Raw genomic sequence first — 11,878 nt, forward strand, 5'->3', positions numbered from 1 at the left:
CAGAATGTTTACCTTAGCTTCAAGGTGGAGACCTGGAGGCTAAGGTAATTTTCCTGTGCCTGGGACCATAACCTTTGGAGATTAACCACTGAGTTCTGCTTCTGCAAGATAGGGCCACATTCCAATGTCCAGCAGGATGTGACTGGGAATGACCCTGCGGGCTGACCCCAGTTTTTAGAATATAGTCTTTAGGATTTATAATTTAAAACAAAGGAAAATTCCTGTGGTTTGAACTGGTGCAAGGGGAGTTTGGAGAGACTTGTTTTGTTCATCACGCTATGTGCTTAGGGAGGATGAATTCAAATTCTAAGCAAGGTTACAGGCAGAAGTTCCTTTTTTTATTAAAGAGCACTTGGTGGTTATTTTGATGCTGGCCTTGAAAACAATACAGTTCTATCCAATTGAAAAAATGCACCTGGCATGGTATTGAGATTGTGGGCATATCTGGTCCCTGGCCCACAAGGTCAGACAGCTAAGTTTATCTTCATCATTCTTCAAACAGGCTAAAGCGAACTAGAAAGCAACATTTTATCTAGGAAGAATAGCAGAAAATTCCAAACAACAGTTTTTTTTTGCAAAATAGTTTTCCTTCTCAGAACCTTTTAAAGGAACTACCTGCCCCTGAAGCAGTGCAGTCCTGTGGAGTCTGCCTGCGTGTGGTGCTCTTGTGGCTGTCCTGACCAGATATTTCAATAAATCTTTGCCTGCTTTTTTAAAATAAATTATCAGCCTCTGGTGGTCTTATTTTGAACCCAGGGTTCAACCCCACAATACTGTCTTTCTAATTGTTCCATCTATCTCCATCTGTGTTCTTCTTCTACTCTTTGTCTCCTGTATCTACAGTCATTTTTTTTCCCAATTGTCTCATCCACTTTTATGGTACAAATATCATTTATTAACTGATAATTTCAAGTTATATGTTTTCTCTACCAGAAACATTTTCTTTTAAATATATGACTGGTGAACTCTCTTGCACATTTAAGCCAGTGTTCATCTATTTCAAGTTCCTGGCAAACTACCCTCCCAAACTCCAAATTTGTATGCATACCTCTCCATTCAATCTTCCAAATCCAATGTGTCTGAGATTGATCTCATTATCTTTCATCTTTATTCTGCTCTATCCACTGCCTTTCTCATCTTGGTTGACAAAATACCTCTCCAGTTGTTCATTTATTGTACCATTTTGCTTCTCACATCTGATTTGTAAGGGAATCATGCTGGGGTTACCTTCGAAGTATATCTACAATATTATAACTTGGTCATTGCATGCAAGGCAATCCTGATCCTAGGTATCATGATCTTTTACTGGATTACTGCAATAGATTTTTTTGATTTTCTATAATCTATTGTCAACACGATCTATTGTCAACATAGCAATCAACATTTCTATTATGTAAAATGGTTTAAATCATTCCTGTATTAAAAACTACACAATGGTTACATATTTTCCCTATAGTAAAAGCCAAAGCCTGAACTCTAGCTTAAAATGTTCTACATGATTTAGTCTCCAAATACCAGCAGATTCTTTTTACTGACTCATTTCTAACCTAACTCTATCACACTAGTCTCTTGCTGTTTCTCAGACATACTAGTTATGTTCATATTTAGCATCATTGTTCTAGCTGTTTCCTCTACCAGAAACATTTCTTTTACATATATGATTGGTGAACTCTCTTGCCACATTTAAGCCAGTGTTCATCTATTTCAAGTTCCCATGAGGGTTGTCCTGACTGCCCTATTAAAGATTTTATTCTGCCTTCCTTGCATTCCCTTTCTATCTTACATTGTCATATTTTCTATTTTGCCTCTCTCTCTTTTTCCTTCCCTCCCTTCCTGTATGTAACACAACATGTCAAATTCATGGCCCATGGACTCTTCGCTGCACACAATGGATATTTTTGTGGCCCAGTCAATATAATGGTATATAAGAAACATTTTAATAAAGAGTTCATATTAATTTTTACAATATCCTCTTATACATAATTATTAATAACGAAGTACAATGTTCACTAAGGACTGGTTACTAGAACTGTGTTGCATTCATTTCCCTTACATGCCTTACATGCAGGTTCACCATTTCTCTCCACTAATACCAGCAGCAAATTTTTTAGCAGCTGATTGTCACATCATTAGTCTTGGACTGACTTATTTGGTGTGTGCAACAGGAAATATTTTTGCCTTCAGAGAACAAAAATAGGTTTATTAGTGTTACACTTACTAATTTATGTAGTTATTCAGTATCAGGTAGGTTAATGTCAAAGAAAAAATATTAATTTTTATTAAAATGTTCTATTATTTTATGTTAACCATTATACATTTATTCTAACTCTCTATCCCTCTCCCTTCTTCTCTGTAAAAATCAATAAAAAATATATATTTTTTAAAATTATAGTTGAGCAGAAAGTAACTTTAGTATATAAAATGATAAAAAAATTAGAATGTTTATATGTATAGTATTTCAGTATGTATTTTTCTTTCCTTGATAAGTGTGGGAATATTCTGCACACCTTGACAGTAAACTTTGTGTACACTAATCTAATGCAACAATTCTCTGTTTTAGAATATTATTTTTTAGAAAACCAAGGTTTTATGAAGGATATACAATATTTTCATGTTACTTGGAATGAGTTGAAGATCTTCCATTTTCCCTTAAAAATATATTGAACTCTAACAAACAATTTTCATTACAGAAATATTGCATAGCTAGTTGACTGGTCTCTAAACCATTAGTCTTTTATTTGTTTCTTATCTACTAGGAATTGATTTCAGAGAAAACATGAGTACCTCTGAGAAAACAGAATATAATCACATAGAAAAATATTAGAAACACCTTTTTCTATCACAGATATTATAAATCATTGAGGAACTACATCACAATCTTTTACTTCCTAATTTTTACAATTGTTTCTACAAATAATGTATGTATAATTCTCTAATATTTATAAGAAAATCCTTAAAAATGGCATTTTGTCTAGAATTTAGTGAATGTTGTGAAATCATAGTCTTTATGTAGTTCAGGTTTATTCATAAAAATTATCATTTAATTTAGCAGCTGAATTAATAGAATATACTGAGGGGAAAAAGTAAAAGAGCAGGTCACCTCTTTTCAACAAATACAGAAAGATTATTTGTATGTTTTTTTACTTTTATTATTTTTATTGTCATAGTTAGGAGTTATTACAAATATTTCCAAAAATATTTATAAATTAGAACATTTATCAATTCCATATATATATATAGTAAAATATACTAATATATAAAGTAAAATATACTAATTAGATTAAACAGCCAAATAACTTTTCGATGTCATTCTAGATGTCCTTCCAGACGAAACTGCAGTGGCAGGAACCAAGGAAGATGATCAGGCAGTCAGGTAAACAGTTAGGGGCTATCAGGCAACTGGCAGAGGTGGTTAGGGGCGATCAGGCAGGCAGGCAAGTGGTCAGGGTTAATAAGGCAGCATGCAGACAGAATGGTTAGGGAAAATCAGACAGGCAGGCAGAAGCAATTAGGGGCAATCAGGCAGACAGGAGAGTGGTTAGGGGTGATCAGGAAGGCAGGCGAGCAGTTAGGAGCAAGCAATCCCAGATTGCAAGATGGATGTCCAATTGCCAGTGTAGGCCCAATCCCACAGGGATTTGGTTTAAACTGGCTGTCAGACATCCCCATGGGGTCCCGGGTTCCTAGAAGGTGCAGGCCTGGCTGAGGGACCTCCTCCATGCACAAAATTCATGCACCTAGCCTCTAGTATGTATATATGTATAGCTGAATAGGTAAATTATATATATATTGAGTGGCCAAATTATTATGATCTTTTATATTGAATGCATAACAATCTGGCCACTCAGTGTGTGTGTGTGTGTGTGTGTGTGTGTGTGTGTGCATAGGTGTGTCTGGCCAGCCTGGCCAGGGGGAGGGAACATGGACAGTTGGCCAGTCTGCCTGCTAGGTAAACTCCTGGTTGAGGGGACAATTTCAATATCAGCCTTTTATTATATAGGATGTACACTGAGTGGCCAGATTGTTATACATTCAGAGATAATAATCTGACCACTCAGTATGTGTGTGTGTGTGTGTGTGCGTGTGTGTGTGTGTGTGTGTGTATACATATTTAGATGAAAGAGAGAGAGATGGCAGAAGAATGGCATTTGTGTGTGTGGTATTTAGTTTCATGTAACATTATTATAAAATGAGATTAGTACTGGAGTGTTGGGGCATTAATGAGTTTTCCAAAGTGTTACACTATCCTTAACTAATTGCATTTAGTTTTTTTCTGGCTTTAACTGCAGGCATTTCAAAACTTGTCATCTAGAAATTCTTAAGAATTGTCCAGGCTCATCTTCTGTTCTTCCATACCAAAAGGAAAATATCTCTGTTTTTCTAAGAAACTGCTTTTAATCTCAAACCCCATCTGCTTCTCCAGAGGATCCACAATGGCTGTGGAGTAGGTGGTAACCTCCAGGTACCAAAGCATATTTACCTCTAACTTATAGAGAAATCAATCTGAATGACCAACTAAAGTATAGCTGAATAGGTAGATTATTTCCAAAGATTTATGGAAGAAGCTACCCAGAGACTGGTAAGGATGGAGATGCCAAGAGATTTGACCCCTTTACCCAGATATGGAGGCTGATAAGATTCAGGGATATCTTGGCTGCAAAAGTTCCCCCTGAGGAATGTGTAGTCTCAAACCCACACTGGGACCCCCAAATCAGAGCACCAGGGCTGGGGGGAGGAACCTGCATTAGATCATGAAGGCAGGCTAGCAGTTAGGAGCCTGCAGTCCCAGATTGCAAGAGGGATGTCCGACTGCCAGTGTAGGCCCAATCCCACAGAGATTGGGTTTAAACTGGCTGTCAGACATCCCCATGGGGTCACAGATTGATAGAAGGTGCAGACCTGGCTGAGGGACCTCCTCCATGTACAAAATTCATGCACCTAGCCTCTAGTATGTGTGTGTGTATATATATATATATATATATATATATATATATATATATATATATATATATATTTAAAAGAGTATTGGGATCTGCTGGAAAAAGAAGGGGATCAGTTAGAATCCCAGTTCTCTTTTAAAGGACCAATGCATAGAAGCTCACTCTTATATACTCACCCAGGACTCTTGTACAGGGAAGATGACGCAGGGCCTATGGAAGCCATAAAGAGAAGATTTGTGTAATGTGGTTTGGAGAGAGATCTCAATGCTCAGCTACTGAGATCCTGTTTCTGAGTCAACATCCTACACTGCCCTCAGGCATCATCTTCTATTCTTTCAACAACAAGCTGGGGAATGCACTAATATGGTCCTTCAAATACTGGCAACACAACCCTGCCAAGTTCGAGTCTAGCAGACAGTGCTCTTAGTTATCTACCACATGGAGCTATGGAGCATTATTTTCCTAGAGAAACTATAGGCAAAGTCTCAGATGGCCACTGAGCTGTGTGGCTTTGGAATGGTGGCCAATCTTTTTCTTCTTCAGAGGGTTAGGCAGGTGCCACCCTCAACAAAAGACGCCTTGGTCAGAATTTCTGGCAGAGAGGCTAAAGAGCTAAAGGGAAGAATGCAGCTTGCTCCCCTACTGCAGGCCTGCATCAACTCACTGACAGCTGTCTTTATTTGCATTCACAAACCCCACTGGCCTCATCTTGCTGGTCTCAGTTTTGTGGAGGAAAGACAGCTGCTCTCAGAGCTTGGATATTCAAAGTGTATCCCCTCCAAGGCTATAGTCTGAGGCTTGAATAGGAGTGGTACAGAGCAAAGGGGAGGAGTGAAGCTTTCTCCACTCCCATGGCCCAGCTGGTGCCTCTCCCGGAGAAAGGCTTTCTTGATCTATTTACCCAAGATCTGGCAGTCCTGCACTGCCTATCTTGCTCCTTCAGTGGGGACAGCTGCCTGCAATCAACCTGAAAATGTGGCATTCTCCTCCTGGAGGAGTTAACAGTCTCCAACTGTATGATATGGCTCTTGAGTGGAAACCACATTCTCTCCATTGAGTGTCTGAGCTTGCTTTTCTCAAGGAGGGCATCCACTAGCTCCATCCTCCTGACCAGGTAACCCATTCTTGATGCCTGTGGAAGGGTCATAGAGATGTGGCCAGGTTGGGCTCATTCTACAGCCTTTCTTCATAAGACAAGTTCGGCTCAGTGGATTAAGCATTGGCCTTTGGACTGAAAGGTCCCAGGTTTGATTCCGGCCAAGGGCATGTACCTTGGTTGCAGGCACATCTCCAGTAGGGGATGTGCAAGAAGCAGCTGATCGATGTTCCTCTCTCATCGATGTTTCTATCCCTCTTCCTTCCTCTCTGTAAAAAATCAATAAAATATATTTTTTTAAAAAAAGAAAGGAAAAAAAAAACCTTGGGAGTAAGTTCAGGCTACCTTGGGGGAGGGGCATGGAGAAGTAGTCAACAAGTGGGCATGATCTCAGGGAGCCTTGGACTTTTATTGACTTGCTCCCAGCTCAGAGCTTCAGAAAGCCAATCCTGGAACATAGCCTTCCCCCACACCCAGGCCTAGGAGACACAGCTACAGACAGTGAAGAGCATGGTAGCACCAGATGGGCATCCCAAGGCCAGTTACACACAATATCTGACAACAACCTGCACTGGATCCTTGGCCAAGGGATCCCCAAATCAATGCACCAGAGGTTAACCCAACTAGCCACACAAACAATAGAGCCAAAGGGGAAATCCAGCAGATACCAGACCCTGCTACTACCAATTCTGTCTTGGGGGACAATCCCTAAACAGCAACACATACACGATGAATGAGATATCTTTGTAGTCTGCCAGCCTGAGGGTAAACTCTACCCATGAACAGGCCAACAGCATCAATACTCAACTATAACAGGAGAGGGCACATAACCCACACAAGTATCATTTCTAGATTACAAAGCTCAGTGATTACTGCACCACAGAGACCCACAAAGCACATATATCAGAAATCCTTTATCACAAGCTTGTGAGTCATAACAGATCTACCTAATACACAGAGACCAGCACAAAAAAAGCAGATAAAATTTGTAAACAAAGAAATATGTCCTAAGGGAAAGAACAAAAGAAATCCCTTAAAAAAGAATTATATGAAATGAAAGCAACCAAAATACACAGATTCAGAGTTTAAAACAATGCTTATAAGGATGCTCAAAAAACCTTAGGGTAAGAATGGATGATCTCAGTGAGAACTTAAACAAAGTGATAGCAAGCACTAAAAATAAATAAATAAATAAATAAATAAATAAATAAATAAATAACATAGAAACCACACACACACACACACACACACACACACACACAGATACCATTTAGAAATAAAGAATACAATATCTGAAATGAAGAATACACAAGAAAAAAATCAAAAGTATGTTAGATGAAAGAGGATCAAATCAGCTATTTAACAAAACATCAAAATGAAAAAGAAATTAAAATAAATGAGGAACATATAAGGGACCTTTGGGACAATGTCAAGTAAAAATATACCAGCATTATGGGGTATCAGAAGAAGAAAGAGTGAGCAAGGAATAGAAAAAAAAAATTTAAAGAAATAATTTTGAAGAAATAAAAGTCTAAATACTTCACTAACCTGCTGAAGAAAAAGCTAACACAAGTTCAGGAAGCACAGAGATCCCCAATCAAAAAGACCAAAAAGACCCACAACAAGACACATTATAATTAAAAGATCAAAGATTAAAGACAAAGATAGAATCTTAAAGCAGCAAGAGAGAGACAGTGAGTTATCTACAAGGGAGCTGCCATAAGGCTGTCAACTGATTTATCAACAGAAGCACTACAGGCTAGAGGTATCAGCATGAAACAGTAAACAGTGGTGAAAAGCAAGGACCTACAATCAAGACTACTCTACCCAGCAAGGCTATTATTTAAAATTTAAAGTGAAATAAAAGATTTACCTGATCAAATACTAGTACAAGCTGAAGTTCATTACCACTAAACTAGTATTGCAAGAAATGTTAAAGGACCTGTTTTAAGAAGAAGGAAAGAATTAAAGAGAAAGGAGAACATAAGAATAAAGCATAAAATGACCATAAATAAGTACCTATCTATAATAACCTTAAATGTGAATGCATCAAATGATCCAATAAAAGATGTAGGGTAGCCAGCACCGGTTTGGCTCAGTGGATAGAGCGACGGCCTGCGGACTGAAAGGTCCCTGGTTCGATTCCGGTCAAGGGCGTGTACCTTGGTTGCGGGCACATCCCCAGTAGGGGGTGTGCAAGAGGCAGCTGGTCAATGATTCTCTCTCATCGACGTTTCTAACTCTCTATCCCTCTCTCTTCCTCTCTGTGAAAAATCAATAAAATATATTAAAAAAAAAATGTAGGGTAGCTGAATAAATAAACAAAGATGACCCATATATATGCTGTCTACAAGAGACCCACCTCAGGTTAAAGTTACATATAAACTGAAAGTAAAAAGATGGAGAAAATTTTCCATGCAAATAGAAATAAAAAAAAATAAGCTGGGGTAGCAATATTTGTACCAGTCAAAATATACTTCAAAACAAAGGCCATAACAAGAGCCAAGGGAGATTACTATATAATACTAAAGAGATTAATCCAACAAGAGAATGTAAACCCTTACCACCCCCAAAAGACAAAGGGAACCCATGGTATGGGAGAATACATTCACCAAAGATAAATCAGATAAGGGATTAAATTTTAAAATATACAATACAAAGAAATACAACACAAGAGTAAGACAATCAGCCAATTAAAAAAACGGGCAAGGGACCTGAATAGACAATTCTCCAAATAGACACTTTCTAGTTATATATATAACAAAGCACAGAGTAATTAGAGAAAGGAATAATAAATATCAAAGCAGAAATAAATGACATAGAGACTATAAAACAATACAAAAGATCAATTAACCCAAGAGCTGGTTCTTTGAAAATATAAACAATATTGACAAATTTTAACCAGACTAATAAAGAAAAGAAGAGAGAGGACCCAAGTAAATTAAGTCAGTAATGAAAGAGAAGAACTGACACCACAGAAAGGCAAAGGATTCTAAAAATTAATAAATATATACTATGAATAACTATGTGCCCACAAATTGGACAACCTGGCCAAAATGGATAAATTCCTAGAAATTTAATCTGTTTAAACTGAATTGAGAAAACTTAGAAAACATGCATAGACCAATTACTAATTTAATAAAATCAAAGAAGTAATTTAAAAACTCCCAGCAAAAATAAGCCCTGGTCCAGACAGCTTTTCAGGGGAGTTTTGCCAAACATTCAAAGAACTAACACTTAACTTTCTCCATTTATTCCAAAAACCAAGCTCTTTTAATAAGGTCAGCATTATCCTCAAACTAAAACTAGATAAAGACTCTCCAAAGAAGAAAATGATAGGCCAATCTTTCTGATGAACATAGATACTAAAATCTTCAACAAAATATTAACAAAAATCGGATCCAGCCATATAATATCAAGATCATACACTATGATCAAATTGTATTTATTCCAGGTATACAGGATTAGTACAATAATTACAAATCAATAAACATGATGTATCATATAACAAAATGAATGAAAAAAATCACATGGTCATACCAATAGATATATATTTTAAAAAAAGCATTTGATGAAATCTAGTACCCATTTACAATAAAAATTCTCAGTACAGTGGAACTAGAGGGATCATTCCTCAACATAATAAGGGCCATGTATAATAAACCCACTTGAAACATCATAGTCAATGGATAAAAATTAAAAACATTACTCTATGATTAAGAACAAAATAAGGGTCTTCACTTTCACCAATCTTATTCAACATTATGCTGGATGTTCTAGCCATAGTGATCAAACAAGGAAAAATAAAAATAAAAATAAAACAGCATATGGAATGGAAAGGAGCATGTAGAACTGTCATTATTTATAGATGACATGAAAACCCTAAAGATGTCACCAAGTAGCTCCTATATCTAATAAATGAATTCTGAAAGTAGCAGGATACAAAATTAATATCCAGAAATTTGTGACATTTTATCTATTAATAATAAACTATAAGAAAGAGAAACTAAGAAAAAAATCCCATTTACTATTGCAATAAACAAATAAGATACATATGAATAAATTTATTAAAGGAGGTAAAAGATATGTATTGATAAAATTATAGGATACTAAAGAAAGAAATAGAAGGAGATACAAATGAGCAGAAGCGTATACTGTGTTCATAGTTAACATATTGATGTTCAAGATAACATCATTAAAATTTCCATACTACCTTAAGAAATCTATAAGTTCAACACAAATACCAATGGCATAGTTCACATATCTAGAACAAATATTTCAAAAATTTATGTGGAACCAAAAGTGACCTTATATAGCTTCAGCAATCTTGATAAAAAAATAACAAATTTTGAGGTTATCACACTACCTGATACCAAGCTATTCTACAAAGGCATAAAAGAAGAAGAAGAAGAAGAAGAAGAAGGAGAAGAAGAAGAAGAAGAAGAAGAACAACAACAACAACAACAGTGTGGTACTAGCATAAGAACAAGCATATAGATCAACAGAACGAAACAGAGAGCACTGAGATAACCCCATGTATTTATGGTCAATTGCTATTTGACAAAGGAGGCAAAAGCATACAGTGAAGTAAAGACAGTTTCTTCAATAAAAAGTGTTGGGAAAACTCGACAGGTACATGCAAAAAATGAAACTAGACAACCAAGTTACACTATACAGAAGAATAAACACAATGGATAAAAGACTTAAATGTAAGTCACAAAAGAATAAAAATTCTGGAGGTAAACATGGGCAGTAAAACCTCGGACATCTCTTGTAGTAATACTGTTGCTTATATACTCCTTGGCCAAGTGAGACAATGAGAAAAATAAACAAATGGGACTGCATCAAACTAAAATGCTTTTACACAGTAAATGAAATCATCAACAAATTGAAAATGAAACCCACTAAATAGAAGAACGTATTTGTTAATGATACATCTGATAAGAGGTTAATTTCCAAAATATGTAAAGAACTTATACAACTCAATGCCAGAAAGACAAACAACCCAATTAAAATATGGCCAAAGGACCTGAATAGACATAAAGAAGGCCAATAGACATATGAAAAAAATGCATAACCTCATTAATCATCAGAGATATGCAAATTAAACCACAATGAAGTATCACTTCATACCTGTCAGAATGAATATCATCAATAAATCAACAAACAAGTGCTGTGGAGAAAAGGGAATCCTAGTACACTGTTAGCAAGAATGCAAATTGATTCAGCCACTGTGGAAAACAATATGGAGTTTTCTCAAATGGAACTAAAATGGAATTGTGATTTTACTTCTGGGAATATAGTGTAAGAAGCCTGACAAAGTATTTTAAAGAATATATGCATCCCTATGTTCATTGCAGCATTATTTACAATAGCCAAAATCTGGAAACAGTCCAAGTGCCATCAGTAGATGAGTTTGGTACATTTGTACATTGGAGTAATACTCAGCAATAAAAGAAATGGAAATCTTATTTTTTGAGACATTATGGATGGTCCTGGAGATGGTTATGCTAAGTGAAATAAGCCAGTCAGAGGATAAATACTATATGATATCACTCATATGTGATATCATATAGTATTTATGATATCACATATGATATCATAAATATCATATGTGATATCATAAATACTATAATAAACTATAAGAAAGAGAAACTAAGAAAAAATGAGAAACTAAAATAATAAACTATAAGAAAGAGAAACTAAGAAAAAATGATATCACTCATATGTGATATCATATACAATAGTATTTATGATACTATATCATGGAATATAATGAGCAAAATAAATGGATGAACAAAATAGAAACAGAGGCATGGGTACATGGAATGAGAAGCTGTGA

Source organism: Pipistrellus kuhlii, unplaced genomic scaffold, assembly GCF_014108245.1.
Source record: "Pipistrellus kuhlii isolate mPipKuh1 unplaced genomic scaffold, mPipKuh1.p scaffold_m20_p_3, whole genome shotgun sequence".
Classification (NCBI taxonomy): Eukaryota; Metazoa; Chordata; class Mammalia; order Chiroptera; family Vespertilionidae; genus Pipistrellus; species Pipistrellus kuhlii.